The 23,348-nt window shown below is 32.6% G+C and overlaps 1 protein-coding gene across 2 annotated transcripts in view; it reads left to right on the forward strand.

The window, feature by feature from the left end:
* Positions 1-23,348, forward strand: part of LOC123718401 (myosin-I heavy chain) — an 81,133-nt gene that overhangs the window by 4,351 nt on the left and 53,434 nt on the right. For both annotated transcript variants that reach the window (XM_045674826.1, XM_045674845.1), the window contains exons 2-3: positions 12,098-12,152; positions 19,130-19,174. The gene's annotated coding sequence lies outside the window, so the exon portion shown is untranslated. The remainder of the gene's footprint in view (positions 1-12,097; positions 12,153-19,129; positions 19,175-23,348) is intronic.

Below are 23,348 nucleotides of genomic sequence, written 5' to 3' on the forward strand. Positions count from 1 at the left end.
TTTGTATCTTTTTTTCTACAGTTTTGCAATGGCAACCATAGAGTTTTTTTTGGGGTACCCGTATTAATAGATTAGATAGACATTTGTAAAGGTGTGAATGTAATAATGTACTTTTTTACCGATAAATTTTATGTGTCATAAAAGCCCATAGTTTGCCCCAATGAGTTAAGTTAAGCATATTACTTCTTCATTTAAATATATATAAAAATATAGGATGTAGCTAATTTAGTTGTAAGTAATTTATATTGTATTTTTACAATTAAATTTCCTAGACTCTAATGCAGCGCATCACCTCCATTTGGTGACAGCTGTTTATGGAACCAATATGAATTAAAGACCTTCAAGAAGAAAGCAATTCTCAAACAGCCGGCAGCGCACACACGCACCTTCTGGCACCACCTACACTCTCAATGCCAGAGGGCTCGCCAGTGCGTTGCCGGCCTTTCAGTAAAACGATCTTAACTTAAAAGGCCTTACGTCAAATTAGTTCGGAAAGAAATCAGTGGGCAGCTGGCACCACATAATGGTGGAGCGCAGCAAATGCTACCAACACTCAGTTGTGGAACAAAGAACGTCGAAGTGATACAGGTGAAGTTTCGTATGCTTCCTTGATGGCCGATGATGAATCTGAAACTTGCTTGATAACTAACTTAAAGATATAATTACCGCGATAAATATTGAAGCTTGTTCGATTACTGTGCCAATTTTTTATGACTTCCCAAGCGGTAGCTAAATTGATTATCGTTCATAACGTCGAAATAAATATTTGGTTAACATAATACCACCCAATGTGAAAGTTTAATATGGTAAGCAATAATAATAAAGGTAACGGATAAGTGACCTAATCCCTTAAACTTTTTGACTGTTGTTTAATTTATGAACATTATTGACTACTGTTTTTAATTGCTGTTGCAGAAGTACTGATATGAAATATTTATTTTCATTTAGAGATTGTAGTTGACAATAAGGTGATTCCTTCGGTAATAAATATTCGGTGTAATCATCTTCTAGTGCTACTTTATTGCTAAAGGTTGGTTGTTGACGATTGGAATTGCCAAGTATCTAAAAAATCTCCTTCTAATTCTCGGCGGAAGCGATGCCAGGTCACCCCCGTACGTTAAGTAACCACGACTTCTTCCTTCTATCAGCCTGTCTCTTGCCTTAAATTTTATCCATTATTATAAACTGCAACGAGGCGTATCGATGATGATGCAAAATTTGTCCGAGGTATGCGCTTTTCGTATTTTAAGTCTGCATAAACTTTCGTGTCGTCTCGATTCCTTCAAAGACTTTAATTCGTCACTATTTGGATCCAACCGTTGCAAGATACGGTAACACTACATCTTCGACTAGAACCTTCGAGGCGTCTTTTTATGTCTTCTTTGTTCGTGTGTAATTAACGTTTCTTACTACTACTACAGTTTTTCCACAAATCTTTCGAGTCTAAATACGTATATTCGGTGACAGCTGCGGTATTTTGCATTTTTTGCGAGACCCCGAATCGTTGCAGTAATTTAAAAATGCACCTGTGTTTACCTGAGTGGTAAGTTTTATTACCGATATATAGGGGACATGCTTTGAATAGAACATCCTAATTTGAATTTTGTTTATTTTATTCGTTTCTAACCGGTTTAAGTATGATTTGTTTTGAGACCACAAGTTTGCGCTGGCTAATCTGTTGTCAAGTGATCTTTAATATTATCAACTATGTCATTAAGAGTAAATTCTTTTACTACTATATGCCTTAATTTCGAAGTCATACTGCTTCTAAAATGTAAACCAGAACAAAACAGTAAGAAAGTCAGTGCCCCAAGACAGCTACCTTGCTCGAGACCCGTTTAATATCATATGGGAATGGTATTAATTAGATCTCGCTTTTCACGTGTCCATTATATTCGATTGTCAATTTTTGCCACAAAATATTTTACACCGGACCTCTACGGGCTCCTAACAACAATGATACGTATACCGGACGAGGATGTGTCTCCGTTATCAGCCAAACTGCCAGCGGTCTGCAATCACGCGCTTATTTTGTGCACAATTCGTATCTATATTGAATACGAATATCATATTGAATGACCTTAAATTTGCCCAATTATATTATTGTTATTTTTAAGTTGTAATGAATAACAATTACTGTGCGTGAGATTTAAATCAAATTGATTTCTATAACTAGACCAAAATTTATCCATCGATTTTGTGAATAAAACGTTGAAACTTGGGAATTTACTACTTTTAAGTTGTAAATACAAGACACATTATTTTTTTAATTTCTTCAGAGTTCGTTGATTAACTCTAGATGACAAACAAGGTACTGTATGTAAAGCAGGAAGAACTCGAAGTGCTAATCTGGTTGGCTGTTGTCCTATGATGGTAAAACTTTGGGGGCCTCATAGAATGTTATGCCAATTTTACTCAAAAGACTTTAAAAGTAATCCCCTGTCAAAAACTCTTGGGAACTTAATATGTGGTTCTATGATTTGACTATACTACATAGCTTTAAATGTGTCATGTTTCCTTCCTTCCTCATAATTGGTGAAACATTAAATTCTGTCGCGTAGTTTAATGTTGTGGTAGATAGTAGTGAGGGACTAGTGGCTTCAGATTGCGACTCATCCTTGAAGTCATAGATTGGAATCTTGGACGTGGACCAATAGATTTATCTATAAATTTGCTAACTTAACACTCGCACTTATGGTAAAGGAAAACAATGTGACGAAACCGGTATGCCTCACAAAAAGTAGTGATTATCTATTTGCCTATTAGAAAAAACAAATGATGACGAAACTGATACAGAATTCTGAGTCCAGAACCAAGTGTCGTAACGCCACGGGGTTAACTGTAGAGGTATCATTCATGGTCGAGGCATGACTTCTGTGTGTAAAACCTAACCATCTTTTTGACATATCGAAGTCATGCGTAGTCCTAAAACTAGACTCTAAATCACCCTAAGGGTATAGACTGAAACTGTATAGAGAAGGAAAATATAAGTCTACGGTCATATAATAGTAACATTCAAACAAAAATTACAAATGAACAGTTATAATGACCAATTGACTGTGAACTAATAACACAGGAAGTCACACCATATTGAGATGTAATTACGAAATGAACTTATTATTATACACGATGCTCTCTATTCGAAACCAGCCAAATTTCATTATAATTTTTGGAGTCATTAAAGTTATTGTGTTATTTTTTCGATGGATTTTTATTAATTCTCAAGATTGTTAGTAGTAGTATTATATCATGTGTGAGTGTGTTCCATTGATCTGCATCAAATGTATCGACATGGCGTAATTACTTTCATATTTTTATATAAAATATAAATATTAGCATAGCTTAAAAGCTACTATTTTTAAATTAAACTCGCTATTCGTTGCTTAAGAAGCATTTGTTAAGATAATGTTCAAAGTAGATTAATCTAAACAATATACGCCATTTCTGAGAAGTTCCAAGATTTTTTATGAAGATATTACGTAAGTTGTTTATTTAGTTTGTATCCTTCTGTTTTGCATTCGACTATAGCTGGTTCGGCACTCCATACCGCATCACCACGTTCATATATTTTAAAACATCACTGTACACGTCTGCTTGTGCTTTTGAGTATAAGTCCATATAAAAATAATTCAAGAAAAGCTTTTATAAATATATATACTGTAGGCTTTATGAACAACATCTGACAGTTTCATAAACGTTGATTTGTATCTAAATTTAGACCTTCAATTTTTTATTATTATTGTTCAATATTAACATGTACATAATTACCAATATAGCTTCGTTTCGTTTTACACATGTTAGTAAAAATCTAATCATAAACCCCATCCTGCACGCTTAGTAAATTAATTGGTGTGGTCCAAATTGTGTAATAAATGAGGTTAACACGTGGTTAGGATATTGACCTCAACCCCCGCACGTGATTAAACATTGTTTAAACCATTATTTTATTCGTTTTAAACGGCTTGTAATCTATACTATACATAATATAAATCAAAGTTGCTGTAGGCGGTTAAAATAATGCAATGACTTTCAATGCTTTTTTGATCATTAGAGATTATTCGAAAAGGTTTATGTAGGTTATATTATAGTACAGAATATGTAATAGATAGTACCTACTCAATGACTCCATATTTTATCACATTGGACCTGTGTCTAAGGAATAAGAATGGGAAACATAATTATTATTCTTATATTTTCGCTATCAAACTTGGGGTATTCCAGTTTTCTTGATTAGATAAGTATGATGATGCGAAAATCAGTTATTGGTAGATTATAGTTTAGCAAACGAAAGGATAATAAATCGCAAAATAATTTATATGTACATTGGCCATAGGGCAAGTGGTTTCAGCGTGCAACTCTCATCCCTGAGGTCGTAGGTTCGAACCTCGGCTATGCACTAATAGAGTTTCTTTCTATGTGTCCATTTAACCCCCTTTTTTTCGTCAGGAAATGCTTTTACGCATGTCCCTACGGTATTTTACACCAGCAGGGATTATGTGGGACTCAGACTTAATAAACCCTACCCACTAAAACCTGACGGATGACTTCAGCTCGCCAAAGGGCGACGGCAGGTAACGGCTGAGCACTATCCTTACCCCCGCCAAACGCGAACGTCACAATATAGCTTCGTTTCGTACACTACACCATGACTCCTCTCACGCACAAATCTTCCAAATCTTAACCATTTAACACCCGCTCGAACGGTGAAGGAAAACCTCGTGAGGAAACCGGTTTGCCGGAATCGGAAACAGATACTGAAATCTGAAGCTTAGACCCAAAAAAAATGTAGGTAGCGCCACTAATTTAATTTGATTCATGTCTTCAAATATATTTCCGTGCAGCACAGCAATACGTGCTGTATCTATTAATTCACAGATATCTTTATCTAGACGATATAAAAAAGAATTTTAAAGCGATTCCGTAGATGCACGTAATCTATATGTAATTAATATACAACATATTTTATAAAGTTAACTTAAACTAGTTTTCTTTCAGGGAAGAGAAATCTTACTATTAATTTAATTTACACCAAGAGTGAAGTAACGTAGTTTCATCATTTGCATTATTAACTATAAATCTTTGCTAATAAATAGATTTTTTTGCAATATCAAATATACCCCAAAATACTTGTATCATGGTTTGAAATCTTTTTATGCACAATTTCTATACATTTGTTCGTCTAGAGGAGGGCTAGAGTTCACATTTGTCTGCTGCCTTGAAATATATAAATAAGGCTTTTCTGTTTGCGATGCACCTGCAATTCAAAGGCTTTTCCCCGTTGAAGGGCGTTTCAAGGGATTTAAAGGAATCAGCCACGCGCGCTAATACCTATCAGAGAACTGGTGCAATAGAGACAAGGGCAAATTTCACGCATTTCTGGTTTTCAAGAGCGAGGCACTATGGGGCTTTTGAAGCTTTAATTGGATGAAATTTATCTTAAAATTGCCAAAAACATGACTTAAAAGCGCATTTCATATAACATTCATTGGGACATCAAGCTTACACAAATTTGCATGCAAAATCGTTTTTGCTTATAGGAGCCGGTCCCAACGAATAACTTGCTCAGTTATTCGACATGTTTAGTACTAAGTAGGATTGATTCGTTGATACGAAAGCAATAAAAAAATAGTATTTTGTCCAGTCATTATTCCTAGTAGGACTGGAAGCGGAAGTTCCATGTTAAATTGTATAACATGAACAGTAGGTATTGTACAAAAATTACACATTAAATAATATGCAATAACACTCACCGTTAAACATTGGAATCATTGTTCATTGTTATTAAAGGGAACAATGAATGCGTGAAAATGCTTGGGCCATCGTCCCTAAGAGTCATTCGAGTGCCCGTTTTAGTTCACCAGGGTCTGCTTGCTCACTTGATGTAGTATATAAATTATATTCGGATGATAATATTATGGTATACACAATAAAGAGCAAATGATAATATTGTGGCTAATAAATTAAGAATAACAATATTGAACTAGGATGAGCGGGGAATTCTTGAAATCTAGATATGTATTAACTAAATTATATATAAATTAAATATTTTAAGGAATGTATAATTAAGTTTGTTATGAAAGAGCTGGAAACCCTGACACAGGTATTTTTTACTTAAAAGGGTTCCCAAATCTTACACATTGTAATGCAATTACTTAAAATAAATAAACATATTTTTTATTATTATTATTATTTATAAATTATGCTACCGAGGCAAAATTTATCTCCGGTTATATGTTATCGGAAACAAGTTCAAAATAGATAAAAAATATAAATAATGCTGGTTTAGATTAGCATCTATAAATATACAATTCTAATGTCTGAGTGTAACGAAACTTCTCCGCTTTACCGAATTTTATTATTTTGTGTAATATACACAAAATAATAAAATTAAATCGGCAGATTGTAAAATATATACATCGCTTAAGTTTCACTAACCTCCATTTTTTAATAGCGATATTAGTCCTTCTCTAATAATACATATATGTCAATACTAAACTGATAGGCCATATAGTATAATATTATATATGTGGCGAATACCTCAATAGAAAGTAATCCTACAGCTAACCTAAAATAATATAACAAAAAACATTAACACTAACCTTAATAAATAATAACTAAAATATATTATTAAAAGAAGTACCTTTTGGCAAGGTTTCGAAAATACTGGCAGCGTTGCCTTGAATAGCTAGACTAATTCTATGCTGTACCTCAGCAATAGAATATATTCCTATGTATATCCATAAATAACGTGAAGTAGTTTTTCGAAATATAACATTTATTTGCTGCCTCTAAGTGTTTTATTGTAACATCATACCGCTCTCCATAAAAACTGAAACCGCTACATTAACAAAGCTTTAAAATGTATAATGGAATGTAGCTATTTTCAATAACCTGAAAAACAAATCGTACCATACAGCTCAGTGAACACGACATTATTCTTATAAAATAATTATCTTTTTAGTATCACGTAACTATTATACGAGATATCATTTATTATGAAACAAGTAAAAACACATACTGAACAATTAATTTACAAATTATAACATATGAAGTCAAGAATGCACATTAATAACCCTTTTTACGTTTGAAAAGATTCTTGTAATACTAAAATTTGTTGCCTTACAAGGCCCAACGAGCGGTAAGCATTTACAATAATAAAACATTCGGTTGAACCAAAATCTCAGTAACTATTTGAATTTAAAACACTTATGTTGGATAGTCGACATCGTACTATAAATTACCTGAATAACCACCAATCAACCGCTCTAGTGCAACGCGAAAGTCGAAACAATGGCGATTCGTTTTATTGTGATTGGTCTGAAGACGGATTAGAGTAAACATGCGATGACAAAGACTTATGAAAACGAAACTCGGCTGTTTTGTTTAAGATTACCCTGTGTTAGAGGTAGGTATGCTGCTATTGAAACACTACTTGTTAATTAAAATTCCACACAAAAATGCCTGGATAACAATCCCTATTACAAAAGTACAGCTTGTTTATAGAGCTCTCTAATAAATACATATTAACTTATTCTTTAAATTATCAACTTTTGTTTTCCAAGAATCATTATATACTTGTATAATGTATATGCTTATCGTGGCATGTTTCAAATGTAATATGTTAAAAGCAAAAAGGTCGCATGCCTGTTGAAGACTTCATTATCATGAAAGGGTTGTAAATTAACTAACATTTCGTTGTCGACTTGGGTATTTAATTTAGAAATTCACACTAACCGCTATATTTTTAAAAGTAAACCAGTTTTGAATCACTGGATTCCTAAATTTGACTCGTATAAATTTTATTTAGCTTTTTATTACGTTTTTTATGTCCAATACATATACGTATATTGTAGGAGTACCATTTTAAAAATAAAACAGGCAGTAAATTGCGTTCCGGCCTTTTAGGAGACTTAAGTACTTTTAGCTAATTAAATATAATCATATAAATAAAATATAATAAGCCTTTGTTAGCACGTAGTCTTCTTTATTATTTCATACTTTATTTACTATAACAAAAACAACTACTAATTTTGCGTCTCGACGAAGGCATCCTTAAAATGTCTTTATGTTGTCCTTTGCTAGTCTATACTCTATACCATTCTACCCCGGGTAAAACTGTTATGTCGACCTCCCAACGGCTCACCTGCCCTCTTTACTGCTCTTTCCATTCTGAACTATTCTCTTATTCTCCTATATTCTCCTTCGTCCATTTTGTCCTTATCTTACCATGTCCCACCAATTACCATTTCAATCTTTTACATTAATTTGAGCGTATTTTTCCTTTCTACTTATCTTATTTTGTAATATCATGCAAAGTTCCTTGCATTTCAGTTGTAGGCGCCCTATCCACTTGCATCTGTAATACGATACGATTTAATAGCTTGTACCATTTGATTTATTGCGCTGTTATCATTTCCTATTACTTATGTATTGACTATAACTGATAACGGGTTATTTACCTTCTCAAATTGTAGTCGATGTTTTTATGATCATATCTTAAATACATTTATAACAGACATTCTTGGATTGGTATGGTATATAAAGAGTTTTGGTTATAAATTTAGTTCTGACCCGCAGACCAATTCGTTCAATTACGTTCAAATACTAAATTCACTTTTCGAGGCTTGTTCCCTTGGCGTTGCGTAGAGATGTGGGGTTTCTCTGCAACCTCTGCGTCTAATACGAAATTACACTCGTATAATCTATATGTACGGCGTTCCACAAGTAAACGATTTTTAAGGCAGTTTTTGTTGCGCACGACCATTATTTGCAATCAACCTGCCTTTATACCAGTAAGCCTCCTGCTCGTTTGCCCCTGTTATAATAAAAAAAGTGTTAGATATAGAAGGTACGTCATTTAGGAGAAAGTATTCCTTTTCTAGGGTGTATCTTATTGTTTGAAACTGTAAATTTTAATACCTTTTCGTGTTTGTTTAAATCACCTAAAAAGATAATACCTTCCTATAATAAATGTATGTATAGCACTATAAATTGAAGAAATTTTTTAATTAGATTAAATAACGATCGCAACGTATACAACGTTATAAACGCTACCTGAGCCTTACCAACGAGTGCTTTAGACTTATTTAAAAAGTGGGATTCACCAGTTTTTATCAATTTATTACTTTATTATTACAGATGTATTATTGCGGGCATTAAGGTGTGACGAACGGTGTAGGGTAATAGGAAGTCTCGCGTGATACCGCGCTAAGTATGCAAATACACGGTCAGTGGTAACACGAACTGAGACGATTTATCCTATTTACACAATGTAAGATTGCCTTGAATACGCCTACATTGATTATGGTTTAGAAACGGCTATTGCCGTGTTTAATGTCCATTGGTAAATATGTGTGAGCGAGAGACTTTTAAACCTGAGTCGTTGATATCCCGAAGTGCATGATAGATTTTTTTTATTCTACGTTCATGTGGTGATGGTTAATATGAGAAAGCCGGCAGCCTAACTATTTTTTATGTAAACCTAAAGTAACACGTGAGGTGAGGGCGCTCTAGCAATCTTGCATTGAGTTTGCGCGAAGTACTCTTTTGAACTAATGGGCTGGTTATGAAAAATTCGTTTTGTTACAAATAAAAAATACAGCTGATATAAACAACTGTGGTCGTGCTTAGGATGATTCTCTAATCTTACCCTTAGTCGCGAGCTTAGAGTCTTATAAGTCGCCAGTGTGACAACTGGCATTTTATATTTTATCCCCGTGATTGGTGTATAAACTTTAGCATCATTACGTTAATTATTAGTGCGCATCCATATTACTAAAACATTAACGTTTGTATAATCTAAGAAAGATTGTGTTTTGGTATTGGCACTATACATAGAATGGTACGGTAAAACAGAAGATCTGCCTCAAGTCAAGACTGCTGTGGTCTCGTGTCATTATGTGCACATGACAGTTGACAGTCACGGACGTCAGTGCTCATGAGTGTGGTTGACACATGAAAGCGCGGGCCGATATAGACCGTAAATGAAAAGAGCATAGAATAAACTTTCGATTACCTTCAAAGTTCTATGCGTCTGCGTCCCGTGGTTTGGTAATAAAATTTATTTATTTTCATGTATATGAATGCGCTATTATGATTCTAGAAAGAAGTTAATCGTTTTGTCTTTTGTTAACATAGCTTTTACACATTGAAAGAAAACACTTTTTAACCGGATTAAAGCTATTTGTATTATTATAAACTTAATAATTATTTACATAATTTTAAATTTAAATGTCAAAAGTATCACACATTCAACACCTTTTGTCTTCAGGCACCGTGACCACGCACGCTGTAAAGCAAGCGAAACGTCGGAAAAAATTACATTTTATATTATGTCAATAATTATAATAATACAAATAGCTTTAATCCGGTTAAAAAAGTGTTTTCTTTCAAGAAGTTAATCATGATTTTACGTACTAGCGGTGACTAAAAATCTTATAAACAGAACAAAATTAATCTCATTAGATGTCAAAGGAAAAAATCTAAAGAGTTCTCACAAAGAAATGTCAGTCGGGTATAATGGTTAATTTAAAACTATACCAGGAATTCTATTTCAGCTAAAATAAAGGACAAAGTAATGAAAATTACGCAGCTCTGAAAATTTTGCTAGTAGGTACTCTAATTACCTGAAATATGCACTTATGAATTTTGCTTGTTATTATTTATCATACAATGAAGTATGTTGTGTGAAGTAGTTGCCATATTTAACTATAAACTGACTTTTTTAAAACTTTATCACACTACCTAGAAAAGGTCCCCTTACTACAGCTGTTACAATAATAATACTTCAATGAAGCCAAGTCGAGTAGGGTACCTTCAAAACTTAATCGGCTAATTCATTTGTAATCGAATCTCGGAACTTCAGGTTAAACGCTAGTAATTAACCTAGCGTTGACTAAACCACATAAACGGTATGTATAATAATAGTAAATTATTTACTTACATACATCACGTTGTCACACGAACAAGAGAAACATGGCAATTTTACGTTCCAGTTATGTACGGGCTTATATTAAAAACCGTTATTAGTTTACTATAATTACCTCTTACTGATTAAAGTGAAATCGCCCGAGGGACAAACACGTCTATGCGTCTTAAGAAACTGTCCCAAACGGAATACATTGCTGTTTTTTCGTCCAATTTTGAAGCATTTTAACCTAGTTACTTAATACATATATATAAAATTCCCATACTCCTCCGAAACGGCTCGACCGGTGCATATGAATTTTTTTATGCATATTCAGGAAGTCTGAGAATCGGCTGCTATGTATTTTTCAAACCTCTTAAGTTATAAGGGGTGTTAAAAATTTATTTTTTATTTTTTACACAATTTTTTTTGTTTGTCTTTTTTTATTATGATACAGCATAAAAAATACGTACAACCCTAAATTGTCACCCCTCTACGATCAACCCCTTTTTTATTATAGTAGATAGGTTATTTTTATTGAACTAAATAAATCTTTCCTGAAAATAATATACATGGCAACACGACGTATGCCAGGTCAGTAACAATATATAATAACATTATGTATTTTATAGTTGTTGATGACAGTTAAAAAGTCATTGGTAACGTATGCATCATAATATACCAATTTGATTGATAAATATATGCAAAACGGCTAAATATGAAGTACCGGAATTATCTTGAAGATCTTGAAGACCCTGAGCCTTAATAATTTATTCATGTTCAGATACGATAACTCGTTACAATGTACACCTTTCATCCACTTGTTGAGAGTTTGAATTTCGAACACCTGCTGCATAATTTATAAAATGAACCAATCTGGATAACATTTTTTAGTCAATAATAATAACAACCCTATATCTTGGCTTCAGATTGCATTCGTTGCTTTTTGTTTTTTTATTAACAAGTAGGTGATTCGCCTTCTATACCTGATACATGTGTGCTGTACTCAAGATGTTTTTCTTATATTTTGAGTTAAGTTACAATATAAACCACACTAATGATTACTACTACCCGCTACTTACGCGTTTTCCAATATTCTGTAATCTATGTCTATATAATAATCTATGTTTATAATAGAATAATCTCTTACGATATAAAAATACTAATACGATTTAATTTGTTTTGTTACAGTGGCACTCATATGACCTGGTGATTGCTTAGCCGTCTGCATCAGCTCACCTATAAGGTTTGATATTTCTTTACTCATGTACATTTTATCTAACAACGATTAGAATTATTAAAAAAACATTTTTGTACAGTACGTATTGCCTGTTTAAGTAATTTTATTCTAAGATCCGAGATTGGAATCTCATAAAGTTGTTTTTGTTCAGCCATCACAGGACTTATTAGTTAATAAAGCAAAAAAAAAATACAGATGCAAAATGTGTAAGCCACAAGATAAATTTCCTGAAATATTTTTTTTTATTACTAAAAAATATCAAATTTGTATCATTGAATACATTGTAGAACTTTATGGAGTCATTAAGTTGCCATATTTAACTATAAACTGACTTTTTTAAACTTACCTCACTACCTTGACTTAGCTACAGCTGTTACAATAATGATACTTAACTTAAGCCAAATCGAGTCTTAGATACCTTCAAATCTGAACCGGTTAACATTTCACTGGTACTCTAGGAACTTTAGGTTCAACGCTTATATATAAAAAATATCAAAAAAAAATTATATTCAACAATTCAAACAAAAATTGAATTCTTTATAGCAAGATTCTTCCAAATTATTTAAGTAATGTTAAAACTTTAATAAAGTTTTGCATATATTCAGTATAAATAAAACTACGTACACCTAGCATTGCTTGTCGCAGGGAAGTTTTTGAAATGAAAAATATTGTTGCGGTTTGGAAGGGTTGAGAATGCACCTGGCAGGTTATTGTTAACTTGAGATGTAGAAAACGTGGGGTTTCGTCCTTATATTTTAGTACTAATATTATTGCTATTTATATTTAAAAACTTTACGTACATATACATAATATCGCGTATGATAATTCGTCATATACTTCGATAATATCTTTGTAGAGTTCTAGGGGTTTTAACTGCCGTTAGTAAGATTAATCCTACTTACTTTAACATATATACGATTACATTATATACACATTATATTTATATGTAAACGTTAAAGTCCACATTACAATAGACAAGAACTGTAACTTATATAAGATGCGATGTTGCTGCGACAATTTATACAAAAATTAATTATCGGTTGAAACTATTCTACAAATTTGCATCTAAATTATGATGGCTACGTATCCTTTATGTTTCGTAGAAACAAATCCTCACAAATCCTCGGTTAAAACACAATTATCCATGGCAACGATGCATGGTACTGTATAATGTTTTTGTATAAGTTTTCGATACGAATATGCATCTTACCATCAATAATAATAGAAAACCATCTAAGCACAACTTATGGTCACGTAAGTACAGATAGCATAAATCCGTGTATTAATTTTGAAACTTGACTTACGCTTACGCTAAGTATGACTCTCGTGTGTCAAAAACATATTGTATTTAATTATACCGGAGTCTCGTTTCGGGAATTGCCAAATCCGGGGAAATCAGTTGGCCTCTCGGACATTGCTACAATGATACTAAATTAGTCATATAGTACAAAAATAACTTAAACAATAAAGTGAAATTTGGCAATACATAATATAATAATACGTAATTAAATAAATATGGTAATGTAATAATATATAAAAATACGTAATTGAAAAATAATTAAAACGCTCCATTCGTGTAAACAGTGGCTGATAGAGTGTTAAGCTTAATTAGATTATGATCTTCTAATGGTTTTATAGTGCGTGAGATGCCGCGTATAAATTACAACCAGTTAGTCATAATCGAATAATGATTTGATTACTCGGTCGTGATATTAAATTTCAATTCCTATTTATTTACATTTCTGATTGAGGAAGATACGTTCATTAAAATTAATACAATTTATGGATTCTAAAGTTATGGATAGATTAGCTGCTAAGTTTTGACATTTCTCCATTTATGTCTTTAATCACTGTCATATTTGCGTTCGCTATTGTTCGTACGTTATTGTTTTTTAGATCCTAATTTATTGAGATTCGGATTACCCTTTCGTATATTCATACGAAAGGGTAATCCGTCCTCAATGTCGTCCAATTAGTGATTTTGTAATGGAAAATTAATACAATACAACAGTCCAACTTAGTTAGTGGTTAGTGCCCCATGATTTAAGAAAGCTGATAGTAATAAAGTTGAGCTTTTGAAAGTGTGATACACTTTTCAAAATATTTACTTAATACGTATAAATAATCCGATACTCTTAGCACAGATTTATGTAAAAGAAATGAAATATATATCAGTGTTAATATTGTGTTGTATTGATGTGCTGTACAGATTTAATATAAAAAAATGTGTGCGTGTAGTAGCATTGTACACACATAAGAAATGAAACTTCTTTATGACCTTATTTTTTGAAAAATGATCTACTATATGCAACTTTACAAATTAGTTAAATAAAGTTAAATTAGGTTAAGTTTCACAAAAGGCTTTTATTATCATAGACATGAATACAAATAATACAATTATTTCATTTTATCTTATTACTACTAAGATTATTACAGACTTTCATTAATTGTAATAGAATTATTAGTAACATTGTTATCGTTATTATATATTTTTGTTAATAATGGCTTCGAATCTCTTCGTATCAACCGTGGTGGACAAGGAAAATATGGCGAGTGACGGTAAATTTTTTTCCAACGCCGATAAAGAAATTTCAATTAAAAAATAATATTTAATCACCTCTTGCTGTGTTATTGCACGCTTTTAAATTATTTATTACTATTTTAATTAGTGTAATGAATGTATCAATTAATTGGTCTACTTTATATATCGAGAATTGTATATGGGTCGGACTTAGGACACTCTTTATACTGTATATGTTCGTAACCTTGATTCAATTTCCGCCAAAATTCAAGTTCAAGGGCGATACCCTTCGATCCGTTTGATGTAAACCTCTGGCTAGAAGGGTTTAAAAGATTTAACTTGTTTCAAGATAAGAGAGATTCGACGGGCTCAGTAAAGGACTACGTTCGTATGACATATATATATGTATATTTATGAAGGTGTTTTTCGTCTAGATTAAAATGGTATATTCTTATGACGATAGACATTTGGACGATGTTTGCTTTAAGGAAGTTATAAAGTTCTTCATAGTAATAAAAATGATTTGATGTTCGGTTTGGAAACTAGAGAATGGCTGAACCGACTTGGCTAATATTGATCTATGAATATGTTTATGTAAACCTATGAATAAAATAAAATATAAATAGAAGATTGAATTGTACATGTTGCTGAGGTTTTTATTGGCGTGCGTTTATCTTTAATTTGCAAAAGTCTTAGACCGAGTTTGATGATTTTTTGTGTGTTTAAGTGGATTCGGTAATCGTTTAGATTTACAATTATTTGTTTTTATTATTTAAGACCTGGGTACGTCGATCGGGTCCGCGCGACTAATTAAAAAGCAGTGGCGCTACAGCCCTTGGTTTTAGATGTAGTTATCTGTTTATGGTATTTTTGAATCTAAGCCATGACGATTTCTTTACGACTTTTACCTTTACCGTACGAGCGAGAGTTAAATGCGCACATAGGCAGAAAGTCCAATAGTGCACAACCGGGGTTCGAACCTACGATCTCAGGGAGAACTAAACTACTAGGCCAACAAGCTATATATATTATGTTTATGCTAACATATATAAAACGTATTGTTTTTATTTATACCAGTATTTTCATAATGTAATTTGTGCCATAAAAAGTTTTTACTAATTTTACTCTGAAAATTAGTACCTTAAATATTTTAATATGGCTTATATTGATATCTGAATGTAATTTATCGAATTAGTTTTCTTTAGGCTTGATTTTGCGGGTCGGAATGGGTAAGTTTGTGCAAAGTAGTTTATAAATAGAACGAGAATTCCTTACAATTTGCCAGCAGACAAGGTCTTCGTATCATGTTTCAGGAGTATACTTAAGATAACATTTCCGTTACAAAGGTATCCTTATGGCCTTGATTTAAGGCTTTACGACGCATAAAAATTGTTAACATTTGATTAGGGAAGGGTTGTAAGTGGGCAAGTAGCTCTTAAAAAAATAATTTAGCTATACAAACGTTTCTAAACGAAATATGTTTCTAGGGTCTTTAAATATTTGAGTATTTGTCTAGTAAAATTATAAAAGACTTTCATTATTTATTAATGATTTATCCACATCATTAATTATTACGCCAACAAACATCACACCCGAATTCAAACGAACGACATGCCCTGAACATGTATTTTTACTATTTACAATATGTAACTCCCATATTAACATAAATTTATATGTTTAATCATTTTATTGACGGGTAGTTACAGTTACACATACACTAAATCGAGGGTACTTCGACACGCATGAATTTCATTGTATCCTAAACTTTTGATTCAATGATACGAAGGCTCACTTCAAGAGCAAAGATAATTTTTCCCAGCAAAGGAAATAGGCTCTATAAGAAAAAGACGCTAGAAGAAGAAAGAAGACTAATAGCTTTTCATTTACGGAAATCTCACTTTAAAACACGTTAACAACGCGTCGTAAAGCGTACATTTAAACGGTCGTTAGGTGTCACAAAGTTTAGCCCTACAACATTTGAATACAATGCTTTCTATAATAAAAGAAGGCAATTACATATGACTTTCTCTGAGACATCAATCATTGCGCTCATAATACGAGAGAATAGCAAAATATAGTGAAACGTATGTACAGTTGTCACCGTTGTTCTCCGTACTTCGTGCTGATAGGATTACTGGTATTCCGTGTGTACTTTTAAGTTTGCAAGCAGAATTCCACGTCTATAGTAATCTATGGTATTTTGCAAGCTCACTTAAAAGCTAGGTGTATAAAACTTGTACAAATAGGACCATCATTATAAATAAATATTTCTAGTCGATATATCTATGCTATGTAAATAATACATTGAAAGCTTTTTTGTACTCTTCCTTTCTCGTCTCATTCATTATTGACAATACATAATTAAAAAAAACTGGTATATGCCTCAGATTTATGCATCTGTTTCATAATCACTTGTCTATGTAATCGGCAAGTAGTTGATCAGCATCCAGTGCCTTACACACCGTCGACTTTTTGGATGTAAAGCAAGACTTTTCCTCGCGTTGTTTTCCTTGAACGTTGGAGCGAATGTTAAATGCGCACATAGACATAAAACCCATTGATGCACAGCCGGGGACCGAACCTATGACCTCAGGAATCGAAGGAAATGAAGGACACTTACTCAGTCAATATTAAAATATGTTTTAATATTATAAAACTTCTCTTGTAACTATGTACCGTAATAATTAAACTAAACGTTTAGTCTTATTACTGATTCCCATATGTATTTTATATATACCTTTTAAGCATTATATTTGCATTCGTTTTTTACAACTTGTGTTAAATACATAGACTATAGAAAAATTGCTTTTTGTTTTGTGCAGAAGTCGATGTGGAATAATTGAAAGAGCTGTTAATGGTCGTTAAATGCACAGACTAGAGGGATTTGTTTTTTTGTAGGAGGTGTTAATGGTCTAATTGTACCTTTAAAGACATGTTCCAAATTTGATATTTAAAAATAAATTGCATGTACAAACGTGAAGGGAAGTCTGAAAATGTGTTAAAACCTAATTAGACGATGCAATCGAAATGCAATTCACGCAATGAAACTGTATATGGGAAACCCTTTCCCTACCTCGTTCCCTATTTCAATCTATATGTACATTATAAACTAGATTTCTCGGTACCCTAGTGCAAAGCAATACATGAACTGTGTGTATGTTTCGCAGAAAAATACAAGTACTGACGGGATTTCTTGGTCTGCATTTTTTCACATTCGATATTCCCATATAACAAAATCCAATACATTCGTGACTTATGGCAGCCAGAATATCCACTTATTATATAATGACTAATTTTATTTCATTTACTAATTTGAATTTGACCTTTCCGAATTACAAGACGGTTTGTCTCGAAATTCTCAAATCATCTCTAAAATTCAAGTTGTTCATGATTAAACTGTGATACAGAATGAATGTAACTTAACGTAGACGTTTTTGTACGTAAGCATAATACTAAGAAAAGCTTCTAATATTTTTCTTCTATACTTGATGTTTTAATAAGTAAAATTAACTGTTTTAAAAATAAAATGTAAAATTTAAATCTGTATTTCTATCTAATATCGTATTTTAATAAGATTAATATATATTTTCTTAAAGATTGTTTGATTTTCTACAGGATATTTTGAAGGCGAACCTTGTGTTTTTAACCTTGCAAATAAATACTGTATATCAACTTTATCTAGTCTCGACGTCTCCGTGTCTTACCCCCAGATTTAGGGTTGAAACTAAGTGTTGAGTGTGAATGTCAAAACTTGAATTTGTCATACATGTTAGGTCTCTCTGAATCTAACCCTAAGAGGTGTTTTGGGTAGGAGAGAAATAAGTCTTACTATCATGGTATAATAGACAGAACAGAAGACAATGACTGAACCCTTTTTTCATTTTTGGTACATAGAACCAGCCAAGATATATTGTGTATTAACATTTCATCGTAGCGTCGCACAAACGCCAGAAAATTTTCATTTGCAATTTTCATATTGTTGCGTTACCATATATATGCTCTCAATTTGGATTGTATAATTACAACACCAAAACACAATTTTTTATTACCTAGTAAATAATTCGTTGATGTCAGAAAATGCCTACTGAAACATAGACTGTGGGTTATATGAGAATCTTTCAATGTATTTAAGTAATATTTGGGCAATTCGTGCTCCTTTTATAAGAAACTTACGATCTAAATATAAATCCGAAATAGTTAACTACATGTATTTCATATGACATTCAGGACACGTCACAGAGTTCAAAAACCCCAACAAGAATAACACACGGTTCCGGTGTTTTTAAATGAGTGTCTTTGAACGTAATAGCGGAATAACGAATTTTTAATAGTTATTTATATGCTCGGGTGCATATGCAAATTATTTTATCATTATTATCAATGTTTCTGTGGCGTAATTGTTAAATTTAACAAAAACGTAATTCTTAAAATTTGGTTTTAAATTTAAATTTATTTGTTTCAGATAATGCGTGAGATGAAATCATAGTCACAAAGGCAGCCAAACCGAGTAAGTTTTGTTATGCCAACCAAGATAAGGACGCGTCTTTAAATAATAAAACTAATATTTTTGTAATTCAACGTCTCATTTATTGTACTTTTACGCTTACGCGATGCGGCGATTCAATAAGGACAGGTGCTCTCCAATAGGTCACATCTCACTGACATCAGGTGGCAATTGTGCCCAACGTCTCTGTTCAGTTCTGTATAAAAAATGTGTGCGTGTACTAGTGTACACACGAAAGAAGTGAAACTTTTTTATGACCTTATTTTTAGGAAAATTATTCTCCTATATCCAACTTTACAGAAATTGGTTAAATAAAGTTAAATTAGATAAAGTTTAACAAAAGGCTTTTATTATCATCAACATGAATACAAATAATACAATTATTTCATTTTACCTCATTACTACTAAGATTATTACAGAATTTCATTAATTGTAATAGAATTATTACTATCATTGTTATCGTTATTATATATTTTTGTTATTAATGGTTTATGGTAACTGAAATATGAAATCTATTATTTACATTTCACAAAATTTAGTAACCGAGTAAAAACTGCATTTTAGTACCGGATCTTGTCAAATAATTACCAAAATCACACTCAACTATTATAAAGAGATATCAAAAGAAAAGAAACGCTTGCAAATGCAATATTTTTCGATTTTTTATATGTATTCTGTGAAATAAAAATGTTAAAAAATATTTTGAGATACATAAGTGCCAGTTATCGGCGTTATCTATCAATCTCTCAATCATTATATATATATATATATTATTGAACCGGTAGCAATTATTGAATCACTGGAATTTTAACTTACGCTTAACGACGGTATCTGTGTTAATCACTAAGATACGTAGTACGTATGGAATTAAGTCAAAACAAAATAATTAAAAATGTTAAATATGGGTTTGGATCTCAGATGCCTGTATCTGATTAGTGATCTTTATGTTAGATAGGCAAGGTTCATCATCAGGTTTCTGTGCCTGATACGCCATCCACTGTTTTGGGCATGCCACTTGCCTATCGATATTTTCCTTCACCGTACGAGCGAGTTTCACTTCAAAAACCCACAATTTACTGCTAGAGAAACAAATACCCTGTTGTTTGGTGTGTGTGTCATTTGTTCGTTATAGAATTTAGTCTGGTGCCGTAATAAATATGTGCTTACTTTTATATGTTTACTCTTAAGAATGAAACCAATTCTATAACGCTAAATTATTAATCTGAAACAAATTGCGCCATATATGGATGACTTCATTATTATAACAACCTAAGAACATTTCCAATAACTGATATTCAAGTAATCGCCCAATCAGCAATACTCCTTAAAAAGAACCAGTCGTAGTAATATTGTAACAGTTTATATATTTCCATATCATACATATTAAAAAACGGAAATAAAGTTCCTAATCGCATTTAAAACGGACCGTGTCCCAGTATAAGATACCAAAGAGCCGAACAATAGACAATAGGTGATTGTCATTCTGTTAGGCTTCTGCTACGGAAGTGTATGTGTGTTCGCTGCAGGTATAGAAATGTATAGACAACTTAGACTTAAAAGAAAGTCGTTCTACGTCTGACCAGACTTTTTTAATGCAAGGAATTTTCATGGTCTTCTTTATTATAAAAGAACTATATCTGTGGACACATATTCATACACAGATAATAGACAAAGTACCAAATTAAACATTACGTATCTTTTAAGAAATGTCTTTCAACAACTTCAATTAAGGAATTATTATTCCTAATATAATTTTTTTTATTATAAACGAATACCTACCAAATGTTTATATAAATATTTCTTTATCGTCATGTACACGTCAGGTTACATGTATGCGAAATTGGGCCTGGTCACTAGTATAGTAGGTAACAATTGGCACCGTACGTCGATTAACTTCCGTTCCATGATTGGTTTTGAAGTTTGAGTCACTATGTATCTGTCCTCCTTATAGCAGAAAAAACTCATGAATTATTAATTATTATATTGTGTTCTTTATACGCGTCATGTTAAAATAACTAGGATCTAAGAGCTCTCAGCGTTGTCCCTAGGGATTCTTCCATTGGAGTTTACAACATATTCTTTTTAATTGCCATAGATATTCCACTGTATGCGCCATGTAAATGAACTAATGACTATTCGGTCATGTCTTCTGAACAAGAAGTGGAGAAAATCACATAATATTATCATTTACGCTTGGGGTAACGAATCCGATATGAAAACTATCCGCGAAATTGGCATATGTTCAAGAGATACATAAGAATATTAAGCGTAGCTTGTCGCGATTAAATAAAGGAAATTTAAGATTTCGTTACTGGCAATAAAAAGATGCCGATGTTAAAAAAAGTAGATTAAAGGTCTGTAACCTCTGTATTTTTCCTGAAACGAAAACTCGACGATGCTTGAATCGCGGAACTGGCGGCCTACGGTTGAAAATTTACATGAAAATGAGGGAATTTAAAATATTTTCCCAGCCACTCACATTTTTTGAGTCGCCTAGGTGCGAGCCGCGTCGCGTAACAACGAACTCAAATTGAAAAATGCGCCATGTGATTTTTCAAAAATGGAATAGCTTTTGGTGGTACTCGCCTGGAAATATTTTTAATAACGAACTTAATTTGTGATAATTATATTACAATAATTTATTGTTACTAAATTCACTACTGTATTATCCGTTCTCTGAAGATTTTAAAAATGGAATTACAGGTTAATAATTTGCGTAGAAATTTCTTATTAATTCAGTCGATACGATTTCCTAATTATGACGACAAAGACAGTGTAACTATTTACAGCGGTAATTAAAACTGAATGCGGAGTGATTAATCTGTGCGTGCTGCATCCATTAAAAGTGTACTGAAAGCTCCATCCTTCCACTGTGTCGCTCGAGTTCAATAACCCTGAAATCAACAACCTGGATACAAAAGACCTACTGAAACTGTAATTTGAATTTCGAATTGTTTGCTGAATCAACTCTTGACTTTTTTTTAATCAAGTGAACTTGTTCAGTACCAGTTACTGCATTCCCTTCGCTATATTTATGTGGGCCAATAATAAAAGTTATTCTAACCAAAACTGATCAAATCGTACGCACGCAAGTTTTTTATACTAAAATAATCTTATTTTAGATCCCCTCATCGGGCAGGTTAAGATTAGATAATCTGATGTTTTACAGATAATCTTAAATATGTTTAAATATTTTTATATATGACAAGTATTCTTCCTAGTAACTCCTTCCATAGTAAAGGTATTATTTAAAGTGACACTTCTTGTTTAAAATAAACAATTATACAATTTATAAAAGCCAAACACTGAATAAAACAGTTAACAATTATTACGAAAAAATTGATAATTAAAAATTAGACAATTAGACTCACTAATTTTTGTTTACAATAAATAACTAACAAATAATGCCCTTCTTTGGGCATACCCCTGCGGTAAAACACGAACAGAGTTCACTAACCCTGAGTACCAAAGTATATCCCTAGAACGCGTCCCAGTTTGTCGCTCAGCTTTTTGCTTTTATCCTCAATGTGGGTATGAACTGATCCTAATAACACCTTGTCTTTGTTCACATGTTTAAATTTATGATCTGTTCACTGTTGTCCTGTAGTTTGTCTGACTTAAATTTCTGACAGGTGTAAGATGCAATCAAAAACGTATTATTGGACGAATATCATTTCCCTATGGGTGATGTTGATAAAACAGACTTATGCCCGCCCGCGTGCGGAACGGACCCATTACGGACTCCGCTATACTCGTTACGATGATTTTCATACATGTGCTTCCAACAAAGCGGAGACGAGCGAAGCGGAGCGGAGCGGAGCGGATCGAGCGAGTTGATAGAGTCACATACGAGCGAGTTTGCCACGTACGAAACTCCATTAATTACTTCCACTGCAAAAAAGTAAAGCAGAGCGGAGCAAGCGAGTAAAGCGGAGTCCGCTACGTATGCTTTTGAAAACTAGTTTGGAACGACTCCGTTCAAATCGTTGTATATTCGTAATAAATCTGCTTTGAGGAAGGCCCGGCAATTTATTTAAATATCTTCTAAATTATGTCAAATTCAAAAATAGCTTTTCGCATGTGTAGTGTTAGCCTGTTTGGAGACATTCGCTTGGATTACGATTGTAATAGCTGGATTGAAAATATTTATTCATTTCAAACGATATACCTCACTACA

The sequence above is a fragment of the Pieris brassicae genome, chromosome 2, assembly GCF_905147105.1.
Source record: "Pieris brassicae chromosome 2, ilPieBrab1.1, whole genome shotgun sequence".
NCBI classification, from domain to species: Eukaryota; Metazoa; Arthropoda; class Insecta; order Lepidoptera; family Pieridae; genus Pieris; species Pieris brassicae.